This window comes from Orcinus orca, chromosome 1, assembly GCF_937001465.1.
Source record: "Orcinus orca chromosome 1, mOrcOrc1.1, whole genome shotgun sequence".
NCBI classification, from domain to species: domain Eukaryota; kingdom Metazoa; phylum Chordata; class Mammalia; order Artiodactyla; family Delphinidae; genus Orcinus; species Orcinus orca.
This window is the reverse complement of record NC_064559.1, coordinates 80,816,791-80,832,588: the sequence shown is the minus strand read 5'-3', so window position 1 is coordinate 80,832,588 and position 15,798 is coordinate 80,816,791.

Here is a 15,798-nt window from a genome sequence, read left to right as displayed (position 1 = left end):
TTTGTGATGTTCGCCCAGTGGTGCGAGGACACTCCAGCCAGGTTCACATCCCCATTGGAATGTGGGCCTTCTGCTCTGAGGTCCCAATGCCTGGGTTTCTCACAGTTTCACGATGTGGGCCCTCTGCTGTTAGTTCACTCCTGCCTGCATCCCATAACTTCTGTGCTCTCGGTCACCTGCTGGGAGGTTCCAACTGCTGGATTCCTCACCTTTCTTATTCTTTGGGCCCTCTGTTTTTAGGCTACTCCTGCCTGCCTCACTCCCATTCCCTTTGTGATATGTGTCCTCTGATTTGAGGCCACATGTGCTGGGTTCCGCACCTTTCGATGATGTGGCCCCACTGGAGAGAAGACAGTCCTGACTGGTTCCCATCCCCTTGCTGATGTGGGCCCTCAGGTGAGAGTCTGATCTTGGCTGGGTTCCTCACCCTTCTGTGAGGTGGGCTCCCTGCTGTGAGGTCAATCATGCCTGTCTGGCACACGTCAACTTGGCGACGTGGGCCCTCTGGTGGCAGTTGGAGTGTGCTGGGATCCTCCTCCCCTCGGTGATGAGGGCCCTCTTGCCTTAGGCCATAACTGCTGGGCTCCCCACATTTTCTGATGTGTGCCAACTGAGTGAGGACACTCTTACCATGTTCCCATCCCCATGGGGATATGGGCCTTCTGCTCTGAGGTCAAAAAGGCTGGCTTGCAAACAGTACCATGATGTGGGCCCTCTGCTGTGAGTTCACTCCGGCAAGGATCCCTTATCATTGGTGCTCTGAGCCGCCTGCTGGGAGGTTCCAACTGCTGGATTCCTCAACTTTTTTATTCTGTGTGCCCTCTGTTGTGAGGCTCCTCCTGCCTGCCTCACTGCCAGCCCCTTGGTGATGACTGTCCTATTGCTTGAAGTCACATGTGCTGCGTTCCTCAACTTTCGATGATGTGGCCCCACTCGTGTGAGGACACTCCTGCCTGGTTCCCATCCCCTTGCTGAGGTGGGCCCTCTGGCGAGAGTCTAATCCTGGCTGGGTTCCTCAACGTTCTGTGAGGTAGGCCCTCTGCTGTGAGGTCACTCCTGCCTGGCTGGCACACGTCACCTTGGAGACGTGAGCCCTCTGGTGGCAGTTGGAGCATGCAGGGTGCCTCCTCCTCTCGGTGATGACGGCCCTCTGGCGTCAGGCACTAAATGGTGGGCTCCCCACATTTTCTGATGTGCGCCCAGTGGTGCGAGGACACTCCAGCCAGGTTCCCAATCCCATGGGGATGTGGGCCTTCTGCGCTGAGGTCCCAACGCCTGGGTTGCTCACAGTTTTATGATGTGGGCCTTCTGCTGTGAGTTCACTGTGGCCTGGATCCCATAGCCTCGGTGTTCTGGGCCGCCTGCTGGAAGGTCTAAATGCTGGAATCCTCACGTTTTTTATATTATGTGCCCTGTGTTGTGAGGCTACTCCTGCCTGCCTCACTCCAAGGCCCTTGGTGATGTGGGTCCTCTGGTTTGAGGACACATGTGCTGGGTTCCTCACCTTAAGATGATGAGGCCCCACTGGTGTGAGGATAATCCTGACTGGTTCCCATCCCCTTTGTGATGTGGGTCCTCTGGTGAGAGTCTGATCCTGGCTGGGTTACTCACCCATCTGTGAGGTGGGCCCTCTACTATCAGGTAACTCTTGCCTGGGTTGCTCACCTCACCTTGTTGACATGAGCCCTCTGGTGGCACTTGGACCCTGCTGGGAGCCTCCTCACCTCTGTGATGAGGGCCCTCTGACGTCAGGCCCTAACTGCTGGGCTCCCCAACTTTTCTTAGTGAGCCCAGTGATGCTCGGGCACTCCTCTTAGCTTCCCATCTCCATGGGGATGTGGGCCTTCTTATCTGAGGTTCCAACGGCTGGGTTGATCACAATTTCATGATGTGGGCTCTCTGGTGTTAGTTCACTGTGGCCTGGATCCCATAGCCTCTGTGCTGTTGGCCGCCTGCTGGGAGGTTCCAACTGCTGGATTCCTCACTTTTTAAATTTTTTAGGCCCTCTGTTGTGAGGATCCTCCTGCCTGCCTCACTCCCAGCCCCTTCGTGATGTGTGTCCTCTGGTTTGAGGCCACATGTGCTGGGTTCCTCACCTTTCGATGATGTGGGACCAATAGTCTTAGGAGACTCCTGCCTGGTTCACATCCCCTTGGTCATGTGGACCCTCTGTTGAGAGTCTGATCCTGGCTGGGTTCCTCACCCTTCTGTGAGGTGGGCCGTCTGCTGTGAGGTCACTCCTGCCTGGCTTGCTCACCTCGCCTTGTGGACATGAGCCCTCTGGTGGCACTTGGAGCCTGCTGGGAGCCTCCTCTCCTCGGTGATGAGGGCCCCCTGGCGTCAGGTCCTAACTACTGGGCTCCCCACATTTTGTGATGTGTGCCCAGTGGTTCGAGGACACTCCATCCAGGTTCACATCCCCATTGGGATGTGGGCCTTCTGCTCTGAGGTCCCAACGGCTGGGTTGTTCACAGTTTCATGACGTGGGCTCTCTGCTGTTAGTTCACTCTGGCCTGGATGCCATAGCCTCTGTGCTCTGGGCCGCCTGCTGGGAGGTTCCAACTGCTCGATTCCTCAACTTTTGTATTCTGTGGGTCCTGTGTTGTGATGCTCCTCCTGCCTGCCTCACTCGCAACCCCTTCGTGATGTGGGTCCTCTGGTTTGAGGCCACATGTGCTGGGTTCCGCAACTTTCAATGATGTGGCCCCACTGGTGTGAGGACACTCCTGCCTGGTTCCCATCCCCTTGGTGATGTGGGCCTTCTGGTGACAGTCTTATCCTGCCTGGGTTCCTCACTCTTCTGTGAGGTAGGCCCTCTGCTGTGAGGTCAATCCTGCCTGACTTGCACACATCACCTTGGGGACGTGGGCCCTCTGTTGGCACATGGAACCTGCTGGGAGCCTCCTGCCCTCGGTGATGACGGCCCTCTAGCATCAGGCCCTAACTGCTGGGCTCCCCACGTTTTCTGATGTGAGCCCAGTGATGCCAGGACACTCCTGTTAGGTTCCCATCCCCATGGGGATGTGGGTTTTCTGCTTCGAGGTCCCAACGCCTGGGTTGCTCACAGTTTCATGATGTGGGCTCTCTGGTGTTAGTTCACTGCTGCCTGCATCCCATAGCTTCTGTGCTCTCGGCCGCCAGCTGGGAGGTTCCAAATGCTGGATTCCTCACCTTTTTTATTCTTTGGGCCCTCTGTTTTTAGGCTACTCCTACCTGCCTCACTCCCATCCCCTTTGTGATGTATGTTCTCTGATATGAGGCCGCATGTGCTGGGTTCCTCACCTTTCCATGATGTGGCCCCACTGGTGGGAGGACAGTCGTGACTGGTTCCCATCCCCTTGGTGTTTTGAGCCCTCTGGCGAGAGTCTCATCCTGCCTCGGTTCCTCACCCTTCTGTGAGATAAGCCCTCTGCTGTGAGGTCAATACTGCCTGGCTGGCGCATGCCACCTTGTAGACGTGGGCCCTCTGTTGGCAGTTGGAACCTGCTGGGAGTCTCCTCCCCTCAGTTATGAGGGCCCCCTGGCGTCAGGCCCTAACTGCTGGGCTCCTAACATTTTATGATATGTGCTAAGTGGTGCGAGGCCACTCCTGCCAGGTTCCCATCCCAATGGGGATGTGGGCCTTCTGTTCTGAGGTCTCAACGGCTGGGCTGCTCACAGGTTCATGATGTGGGCCCTCTGCTGTGAGTTCACTGCGGCCTGGATCCCATAGCCTCGGTGATCTGGGCCGCTTGCTGGAAGGTTCCAACTGCTGGATTCCTCAACTTTTATATTCTATGGACCCTGTGTTGTGAGGCCGGTCCTGCCAGCCTAATTCTGAACCCCTTGGTGATGTGGTTCCTCTGGTTTGAGGCTACATGTGCTGGGATCCTCACCTTTCGATGATGTTGTCCCACTGGTGTGGGGACACTCCTGCCTGGTTCCCATCCCCTTGGTGATGTGGGCCCTCTGGTGCGAGTCTGATCCTGACTGGGTTCGTCATACTTCTCTGAGGTGGGCCCTCTGCTGTGAGGTCATTCGTGCCTGGTTGGCACACATCGCCTTGGCGACGTCAGCCCTCTGGTGGCAGTTGGAGCCTGCTGGGAGCCTCCTTCCCTTGGTGATGAGGGTCCTCTGGCGTCAGGCCCTAACTGCTGGTCGCCCAAAATTTTCTGATACGTTCTCAGTGGTGCGAGGACACTCCTACCAGATTTCCATCCCCATGGGGATGTGGGCCTCCTGCTCTGAGGTCCCAATGGCTGGGTTGCTCAGTTTCATGACATGGGCCCTCTTCTGTGAGTTCACTGTGGCCTGGATCCCATAGCCTCGGTGCTCTGGGCCGCCTGCTGGGAGGTTCCAACTGCTGGATTCCTCACTTTTTTATTCTATGGGCCCAGTGTTGTGAGGCTACTCCTGCCTGCCTTACTCTGAGGCCCTTCGTGATGTGGGTCCTGTGGTTTGAGGACACATGCGCTGAGTACCTCATCTTTCGATGATGTGGCCTCACTGGTGTGAAGACACTCCTGCCTGGTTCCCATCCTCTTGGTGATGTGGGCCCTCTGGTGAGAGTCTGATGTTGGCTGGGTTTCTCACCCTTCTGTGAGGTGGGACCTCTGCTGTGAGGTAACTCCTGCCTGGCTTGCTCACGTTGCCTTGGCAATGTGAGCCCTCAGGTGGCAGTTAGAGCCTACTAGGAATCTCCTCCCCTCAGTTATGAGAGCTCTGGATAAAACACATATGCACTTTTTTGCCAAGTGCATTATTTTCCAAGTTCTGTCTCTTTTCCTATGCTTTAAGAGTGACTCACGTGCACCTTCTAAATCGGTCTCCTGCAATTCTGCCCCGCTTTGAAGTCCTCTTGGCAGCCTTACTTCAATATATTTTTGGACGATAGCTGTCATTTATAACTCTGCAGGTTTGTGAATGACAGTGCCCCTGAGCTCCTTTCTTCAACTCGCTTTCTGTGAGCTCTCTGCAACACCGCAGGATTGCTTCAGGCTCTAGTGTGGTTCCGGCACAGCACACTGAGCCTTTGGTTAATTCCTCTTCCTGGTGGGAAATGAGAGTTAAATTTGCCCGTCCAGACACCTCCAGCTAGTCTCTCATTGGTTTTCCCTATTCCTGTTCATCCTATGAGAAATTGCAAACTGGGCCAAACAGGAGGTTAAAGGCATGGATTCTCCAAGTGAGGAGAGTGTAAGTAAAGCGTCTGGAAGGTTGCACCCGAGTACCAGGGGACGAAAACTGAGACACTTTTGAACATGTTTCCAGATCACACGGTGGATCATACTATGGGTTCCACATGCATGTTTTAGCTGAAGGAAGAATCCCTTAAAACTGGAGAGTTGAGACCCATGGAATCGGTACCATGCAATATGACTCCAAAGGGTCTGCATTTGCTCACCAAACCTCATCAATCCTATCACTGCTGTGCTTATGCCGCTATACACACGCTTGATTCTCTTTCGGACACATAGAAATCCATAGGTTTTAAGATTCTTACTAGTAAGGTATATTCTTAGGCGTTTAATATGGGGTTTTGTGTTCTCTTCATTGAGCAAGGAGTAGCTCTTGTCTATTACAGATTTGGCTTATGGAACGGTATCTGTGCTAATTTCAATCTCTGGTTTTATGTAGCACCCCAACTCACCTTTCCCCTTAAGCAAGCATAAGTTGGTTTTCTACATTTGAGACCCTGTTCTGTTTTGTAATTCAGTTCCTGTGTAGCCAAGTTTACATTCTGTGTATTAGAGATATCTTATGATGTTTCTATTTCTGTGTGACTTATTTCACTTAGAATCATCGTACCTCAATCCACTCATTATGCTGTTACAGGCCTGATGACATAGATTTCATTGCTGAGTGATATTGCATTGTACGTAAGTACCACAACTTCTTTATCCATTTTTCGCTTTCTGTGATATTGAACATGTACCATAAACGAGGTTCTTGTGAATAGAGCCGGCCCAAATTTTGGGGTGGCTATGTCTGTTTGATTTTAATTTCCCTAAACTATAGGACCATAAGTGGAAGTGCACTAGGCTCTGTTGCTTTGTTTTGTAGATGTTTCAGGAAACACCATACACTTCTCCAGAGTGGCTGTTGGCAATTTACATCCCGCCCATCAGCATAACAAGGCTCCCAGTTCTCCATGGCCTGTCCTGCCTTTCTGGATTTTACACTTTTTTCAGATGGCCCTTTTGACCGGGGGGCAGTGAGACTTCATTATAGTGCAGATTTCCTTTGCAAGCTTGCTTAGTTGGCGAAAAAGGGCATATGCGTTTTTTCCTGAATATATTCAGGAGAAAATGCATATGCCTTTCTTGGCCAAGTGCATCAATGTGGACGTTCTGCCTCTTTTCCTATGCTTTACATGCAATTCCAGTCTACCTACTGAAATCGGTTTCCTGCAATTCTGCCCCACTTTCAAGTCCTCTTGGCAGCCTTACTTCAATATATTTTTGGACGATAGCTGTCATTTATAACTCTGCAGGTTTGTGAATTACAGTGCCCCTGAGCTCCTTTCTTCAACTCGCTTTCTTGTGAGCTGGCCGCAACACCGCAAGATTGCTTCAGGCCGTAGTGTGGTTCCGGCATGGCACGCTGAGCCTTTGGTTAATTCCTGTTCCTGGTGGGAAATGAGAGATAAATTTGCCCGTCCAGACACCTCCAGCTAGTCTCTCATTGGTTCTCCCTATTCCTGTTCATTTTCCGCAGAAATTGCAAACTGGGCCAAACAGGAGTTTAAAGGCACTGACTCTCCAAGTGGGGAGAGTGTTAGTAAAGCGTCTGGAATGTTGCACCCGAGTACCAGGGACGAAAACTGAGACACATTTGAACACGTTTCCCGATCACACGGTGGATCATACTCTGGGTACCACATGCATGTTTTAGCTGAAGGAAGAATCCCTTAAAACTGGAGAGTTGAGACCCATGGAATCGGTACCATGCAATATGACTTCAAAGGGTCTGCATTTGCTCACCGAACCTCAACAATCCTAACACTGCTGCGTTTATGCCGCTGTACACACGCTTCATTCTCTTTCAGAGACATAGAAATCCATAGGTTTTAAGATTCTTACTAGTCAGGTATATTATTAGGCATTTAATATGGGGTGTTGAGTCCACTTCTTTGAGCAAGGAGTAGCTCTTGTCTATTACATATTTGGCTTATGGAACGGTATTTGTGCTAATTTCAATCTCTGGTTTTATGCAGCACCCCAACTCACCTTTCCCCTTAAGCAAGCATAAGTTGCTTTTCTACATTTGAGACCCTGTTCTGTTTTGTAATTCAGTTCCTGTGTAGCCAAGTTTACATTCCGTGTAGTAGTGATATCTTATGATATTTCTTTTTCTCTGTGACTTATTTCACTTAGAATCATCGTACCTGAATCCACTCATTATGCTGCTACGGGCCTGATGACATAGATTTCATTGCTGAGTGATATTGCATTGTACGTAAGTACCACAACTTCTTTATCCATATTTCACATTCTGTGATATTGAACTTGTACCATAAACGAGGTTCTTGTAAACAGAGCCGTCCCAAACTTTGGGGTGGCTGTGTCTTTTTGATTTTAATTTCCCTAAGCTATAGGACCATAAGTGGAAGTGCCCTAGGCTCTGTTGCTTTGTTTTTTAGATGTTTCAGGAAACACCATACACTTCTCCAGAGTGGCTGTTGGCAATTTACATCCCGCCCTTCAGCATAACAGGGCTCCCAGTTCTCCATGGCCTGTCCTGCCTTTCTGGATTTTACACTTTTTTCAGATGTCCCTTTTGACCGGGGGGCAGTGAGACTTCATTGTAGTGCAGATTTCCTTTGCAAGCTTGCTTGGTTGGCGAAAAAGGGCGTATGCGTTTTTTCCTGAATATATTCAGGAAAAAACTCATACTCCTTTTTTGGCCAAGTGCATCATTGTGGACGTTCTGCCTCTTTTCCTATGCTTTACATGCAATTCCAGTCTACCTCCTGAAATCGGTTTCCTGCAATTCTGCCCCGCTTTCAAGTCCTCTTGGCAGCCTTACTTCAATATATTTTTGGACGATAGCTGTCATTTATAACTCTGCAGGTTTGTGAATTACAGTGCCCCTGAGCTCCTTTATTCAACTCGCTTTCTTGTGATCTGGCCACCACACCGCAGGATTGCTTCAGGCCCTAGTGTGGTTCCGGCATGGCACGTTGAGCCTTTGGTTAATTCCTCTTCCTGGTGGGAAATGAGAGTTAAATTTGCCCGTCCTGACACCTCCAGCTAGTCTCTCATTGGTTCTCCCTATTCCTGTTCATCTTCCGCAGAAATTGCAAACTGGGCCAAACAGGAGGTTAAAGGCACTGACTCTCCAAGTGGGGAGAGTGTTAGTAAAGCGTCTGGAATGTTGCACCCGAGTACCAGGGGACGCAAACTGAGACACATTTGAACATGTTTCCCGATCACACGATTTATCATACTCTGGGTTCCACATGCATCTTTTAGCTGAAGGAAGAATCCCTTAAACCTGGAAAGTTGAGACCCATGGAATGGGTACCATGCATTATGACTTCAAAGGATCTGCATTTGCTCACCGAACCTCACCAATCCTATCACTGCTGCGTATATGCCACTGTACACACGCTTGATTCTCTTTCAGAGACATATAAATCCATAGGTTTTAAGATTCTTACTAGTCATGTATATTCTTAGGCGTTTAATATGGGATGTTGTGTCCACTTTGTTGAGCAAGGAGTAGTTCTTGTGTATTACATATTTGCCTTATGGAACGGTATCTGTGCTAATTTCAATCTCTGGTTTTATGCAGCTCCCCAACTCATTTTTCTCCTTAAGCAAGCATAAGTTGGTTTTCTACATTTGAGACCCTGTTCTGTTTTGTAATTCAGTTCCTGTGTAGCCAAGTTTACATTCCGTGTATTAGTGATACCTTATGATGTTTCATTTCCTGTGTGACTTATTTCACTTAGAATCATCGTACCTGAATCCACTCATTATGCTGCTACAGGCCTGATGACATAGATTTCATTGCTGAGTGATATTGCATTGTACGTAAGTACCACAACTTCTTTATCCTTTTTCGCTTTCTGTGATATTGAACTTGTAGTGTAAACGAGGTTCTTGTAAACAGAGCCGTCCCAAACTTTGGGGTGGCTGTGTCTTTTTGATTTTAATTTCCCTAAGCTATAGGACCATAAGTGGAAGTGCCCTAGGCTCTGTTGCTTTGTTTTGTAGATGTTTCAGGAAACACCATACACTTCTCCAGAGTGGCTGTTGGCAATTTACATCCCGCCCATCAGCATAACAAGGCTCCCAGTTCTCCATGGCCTGTCCTGCCTTTCTGGATTTTACACTTTTTTCAGATGGCCCTTTTGACCAGGGGGCAGTGAGACTTCATTGTAGTGCAGATTTCCTTTGCAAGCTTGCTTGGTTGGCCAAAAAGTGCATATGCGTTTTTTCCTGAATATATTCATTAAAAAACGCATACGCCCTTTTTGGCCAAGTGCATCATTGTGGAGATTTTGCCTCTTTTCCTATGCTTTACATGCAATTCCAGTCTACCTCCTGAAATCGGTTTCCTGCAATTCTGCCCCGCTTTCAAGTCCTCTTGGCAGCCTTACTTCAATATATTTTTGGACGATAGCTGTCATTTATAACTCTGCAGGTTTGTGAATTACAGTGCCCCTGAGCTCCTTTCTTCAACTCGCTTTCTTCTGAGCTGGCCGCAACACTGCAGGATTGCTTCAGGCCCTAGTGTGGTTCCGCCACGGCACTCTGAGCCTTTGGTTAATTCCTCTTCCTGGTGGGAAATGAGAGTTAAATTTGCCCGTCCAGACACCTCCAGCTAGTCTCTCATTGGTTCTCCCTATTCCTGTTCATTTTCCGCAGAAATTGCAAACTGGGCCAAACAGGAGTTTAAAGGCACTGACTCTCCAAGTGGGGAGAGTGTTAGTAAAGCGTCTGGAATGTTGCACCCGAGTACCAGGGACGAAAACTGAGACACATTTGAACACGTTTCCCGATCACACGGTGGATCATACTCTGGGTACCACATGCATGTTTTAGCTGAAGGAAGAATCCCTTAAAACTGGAGAGTTGAGACCCATGGAATCGGTACCATGCAATATGACTTCAAAGGGTCTGCATTTGCTCACCGAACCTCAACAATCCTAACACTGCTGCGTTTATGCCGCTGTACACACGCTTCATTCTCTTTCAGAGACATAGAAATCCATAGGTTTTAAGATTCTTACTAGTCAGGTATATTATTAGGCATTTAATATGGGGTGTTGAGTCCACTTCTTTGAGCAAGGAGTAGCTCTTGTCTATTACATATTTGGCTTATGGAACGGTATTTGTGCTAATTTCAATCTCTGGTTTTATGCAGCACCCCAACTCACCTTTCCCCTTAAGCAAGCATAAGTTGCTTTTCTACATTTGAGACCCTGTTCTGTTTTGTAATTCAGTTCCTGTGTAGCCAAGTTTACATTCCGTGTAGTAGTGATATCTTATGATGTTTCTTTTTCTCTGTGACTTATTTCACTTAGAATCATCGTACCTGAATCCACTCATTATGCTGCTACGGGCCTGATGACATAGATTTCATTGCTGAGTGATATTGCATTGTACGTAAGTACCACAACTTCTTTATCCATATTTCGCATTCTGTGATATTGAACTTGTACCATAAACGAGGTTCTTGTAAACAGAGCCGTCCCAAACTTTGGGGTGGCTGTGTCTTTTTGATTTTAATTTCCCTAAGCTATAGGACCATAAGTGGAAGTGCCCTAGGCTCTGTTGCTTTGTTTTTTAGATGTTTCAGGAAACACCATACACTTCTCCAGAGTGGCTGTTGGCAATTTACATCCCGCCCTTCAGCATAACAGGGCTCCCAGTTCTCCATGGCCTGTCCTGCCTTTCTGGATTTTACACTTTTTTCAGATGTCCCTTTTGACCGGGGGGCAGTGAGACTTCATTGTAGTGCAGATTTCCTTTGCAAGCTTGCTTGGTTGGCGAAAAAGGGCGTATGCGTTTTTTCCTGAATATATTCAGGAAAAAACTCATACTCCTTTTTTGGCCAAGTGCATCATTGTGGACGTTCTGCCTCTTTTCCTATGCTTTACATGCAATTCCAGTCTACCTCCTGAAATCGGTTTCCTGCAATTCTGCCCCGCTTTCAAGTCCTCTTGGCAGCCTTACTTCAATATATTTTTGGACGATAGCTGTCATTTATAACTCTGCAGGTTTGTGAATTACAGTGCCCCTGAGCTCCTTTATTCAACTCGCTTTCTTGTGATCTGGCCACCACACCGCAGGATTGCTTCAGGCCCTAGTGTGGTTCCGGCATGGCACGTTGAGCCTTTGGTTAATTCCTCTTCCTGGTGGGAAATGAGAGTTAAATTTGCCCGTCCTGACACCTCCAGCTAGTCTCTCATTGGTTCTCCCTATTCCTGTTCATCTTCCGCAGAAATTGCAAACTGGGCCAAACAGGAGGTTAAAGGCACTGACTCTCCAAGTGGGGAGAGTGTTAGTAAAGCGTCTGGAATGTTGCACCCGAGTACCAGGGGACGCAAACTGAGACACATTTGAACATGTTTCCCGATCACACGATTTATCATACTCTGGGTTCCACATGCATCTTTTAGCTGAAGGAAGAATCCCTTAAACCTGGAAAGTTGAGACCCATGGAATGGGTACCATGCATTATGACTTCAAAGGATCTGCATTTGCTCACCGAACCTCACCAATCCTATCACTGCTGCGTATATGCCACTGTACACACGCTTGATTCTCTTTCAGAGACATATAAATCCATAGGTTTTAAGATTCTTACTAGTCATGTATATTCTTAGGCGTTTAATATGGGATGTTGTGTCCACTTTGTTGAGCAAGGAGTAGTTCTTGTGTATTACATATTTGCCTTATGGAACGGTATCTGTGCTAATTTCAATCTCTGGTTTTATGCAGCTCCCCAACTCATTTTTCTCCTTAAGCAAGCATAAGTTGGTTTTCTACATTTGAGACCCTGTTCTGTTTTGTAATTCAGTTCCTGTGTAGCCAAGTTTACATTCCGTGTATTAGTGATACCTTATGATGTTTCATTTCCTGTGTGACTTATTTCACTTAGAATCATCGTACCTGAATCCACTCATTATGCTGCTACAGGCCTGATGACATAGATTTCATTGCTGAGTGATATTGCATTGTACGTAAGTACCACAACTTCTTTATCCTTTTTCGCTTTCTGTGATATTGAACTTGTAGTGTAAACGAGGTTCTTGTAAACAGAGCCGTCCCAAACTTTGGGGTGGCTGTGTCTTTTTGATTTTAATTTCCCTAAGCTATAGGACCATAAGTGGAAGTGCCCTAGGCTCTGTTGCTTTGTTTTGTAGATGTTTCAGGAAACACCATACACTTCTCCAGAGTGGCTGTTGGCAATTTACATCCCGCCCATCAGCATAACAAGGCTCCCAGTTCTCCATGGCCTGTCCTGCCTTTCTGGATTTTACACTTTTTTCAGATGGCCCTTTTGACCAGGGGGCAGTGAGACTTCATTGTAGTGCAGATTTCCTTTGCAAGCTTGCTTGGTTGGCCAAAAAGTGCATATGCGTTTTTTCCTGAATATATTCATTAAAAAACGCATACGCCCTTTTTGGCCAAGTGCATCATTGTGGAGATTTTGCCTCTTTTCCTATGCTTTACATGCAATTCCAGTCTACCTCCTGAAATCGGTTTCCTGCAATTCTGCCCCGCTTTCAAGTCCTCTTGGCAGCCTTACTTCAATATATTTTTGGACGATAGCTGTCATTTATAACTCTGCAGGTTTGTGAATTACAGTGCCCCTGAGCTCCTTTCTTCAATCGCTTTCTTCTGAGCTGGCCGCAACACCGCAGGATTGCTTCAGGCCCTAGTGTGGTTCCGCCACGGCACTCTGAGCCTTTGGTTAATTCCTCTTCCTGGTGGGAAATGAGAGTTAAATTTGCCCGTCCAGACACCTCCAGCTAGTCTCTCATTGGTTCTCCCTATTCCTGTTCATCTTCCACAGAAATTGCAAAGTGGGCCAAACAGGAGGTTAAAGGCACTGTCTCTCCAAGTGGGGAGAGTGTTAGTAAAGCATCTGGAATGTTGGACCCGAGTACCAGGGGACGAAAACTGAGACACATTTGAACACGTTTCCCGATCACATGGTGAATTATACTCTGGGTTCCACATGCATGTTTTAGCTGAAGGAAGAATCCCTTAAACCTGGAGAGTTGAGACCCATGGAATGGGTACCATGCAATATGACTTCAAAGGGTCTGCATTTGCTCACCGAACCTCACCAATCCTATCACTGCTGCGTTTATGCCGCTGTACACACGCTTGATTCTGTTTCGGAGACATATAAATCCATAGGTTTTAAGATTCTTACTAGTCAGGTATATTCTTAGACGTTTAATATGGGGTGTTGAGTCCACTTCGTTGAGCAAGGAGTAGCTCTTGTCTATTACATATTTGGCTTATGGAACGGTATCTGAGCTAATTTCAATCTCTGGTTTTATGCAGCACCCCAACTCACCTTTCCCCTTAAGCAAGCATAAGTTGCTTTTCTACATTTGAGACCCTGTTCTGTTTTGTAATTCAGTTCCTGTGTAGCCAAGTTTACATTCCGTGTATCAGAGGTATCTTATGATGTTTATTTTTCTGTGTGACTTATTTCACTTAGAATCATCGTACCTGAATCCACTCATTATGCTGCTATGGGCCTGATGACATAGATTTCATTGCTGAGTGATATTGCATTGAACGTAAGTACCACAACTTGTTTATCCATTTTTTTCTTTCTGCTATATTGAACTGGTACCGTAAACGAGGTTCTGGTAAACACAGCCGTCCCAAACTTTCGGGTGGCTGTGTCTTTTAAATTTTAATTTCTCTAAGCTATAGGACCATAAGTGGAAGTGCCCTATGCTCTGTTGCTTTGTTTTTTGGATGATTCAGGAAACACCATACACTTCTCCAGAGTGGCTGTTGGCAATTTACATCCCGCCCATCAGCATAACAAGGCTCCCAGTTCTCCATGGCCTGTCCTGCCTTTCTGGATTTTACACTTTTTTCAGATGGCCCTTTTGACCAGAGGATAGTGAGACTTCATTGTTGTGCAGATTTCCTTTGCAAGCTTGCTTGGTTGGCCAAAAAGGGGCGTATGCGTTTTTTCCTGAATATATTCAGGAAAAAACGCATACGCCCTTTTTGGCCAAGTGCATCATTGTGGACATTCTGCCTCTTTTCCTATGCTTTACATGCAATTCCAGTCTACCTCCTGAAATCGGGTTCCTGCAATTCTGCCCCATTTTCAAGTCCTCTTGGCAACCTTACTTCAATATATTTTTGGATGATAGCTGTCATTTATAACTCTGCAGGTTTGTGAATTACAGTGCCCCTGAGCTCCTTTCTTCAACTCGCTTTCTTGTGAGATGGCCACAACACCGCAGGATTGCTTCAGGCCCTAGTGAGGTTCCGGCACGGCACGCTGAGCCTTTGGTTCATTCCTCTTCCTGGTGGGAAATGAGAGTTAAATTTGCCCGTCCAGACACCTCCAGCTAGTCTCTCATTTGTTCTCCCTGTTCCTGTTCATGTTCCGCAGAAATTGCAAACTGGGCCAAACGGGAGGTTAAAGGCACTGACTCTCCAAGTGGGGAGAGTGTTAGTAAAGCGTCTGGAATGTTGCACCCGAGTACCAGGGGACGAAAACTGAGACACATTTGAACACGTTTCCCGATCACATGGTCGATCATACTCTGGGTTCCACATGCATGTTTTAGCTGAAGGAAGAATCCCTTAAAGCTAGAGAGTTGAGACCCATGGAATGGGTACCATGCAATATGACTTCAAAGGGTCTGCATTTGCTCACCGAACCTCACCAATCCTATCACTGCTGCATTTATGCCGCTGTACACACGCTTGATTCTCTTTCGGAGATATAGAAATCCATAGGTTTTAAGATTTTTACTAGTCAGGTATATTCTTAGGCGTTTAATATGGGGTGTTGAGTCCACTTCGCTGAGCAAGGAGTAGCTCTTCTGTATTACATATTTGGCTTATGGAATGATACGTGTGCTAATTTCAATCTCTGGTTTTATGCAGCACCCCAAGTCACCTTTCCCCTTCAGCAAGCATAAGTTGGTTTTCTACATTTGAGACCCTGTTCTGCTTTGTAATTCAGTTCCTGTGTAGGCAAGTTTACATTCCGTGTAGTAGTGATATCTTATGATGTTTCTTTTTCTCTGTGACTTATTTCACTTAGAATCATCGTACCTGAATCCACTCATTATGCTGCTACGGGCCTGATGACATAGATTTCATTGCTGAGTGATATTGCATTGTATGTAAGTACCACAACTTCTTTATTCATTTTTCGTTTTCTGTGATATTGAACTTGTACCATAAACGAGGTTCCTATAAACAGAGCTGTCCCAAACTTTGGGGTTGCTGTGTCTTTTTGATTTTAATTTCCCTAAGTTATAGGACCATAATTGGAAGTGCACTAGGCTCTGTTGCTTTGTTTTGTAGATGTTTCAGGAAACACCATACACTTCTCCAGAGTGGCTGTTGGCAATTTACATCCCGCCCATCAGCATAACAAGGCTCCCAGTTCTCCATGGCCTGTCCTGCCTTTCTGGATTTTACACTTTTTTCAGATGTCCCTTTTGACCGGGGGGCAGTGAGACTTCATTGTAGTGCAGATTTCCTTTGCAAGCTTGCTTGGTTGGCCAAAAAGGGCGTATGCGTTTTTCCTGAATATATTCAGTAAAAAACTCATAGACCCTTTTTGGCCAAGTGCATCATTGTG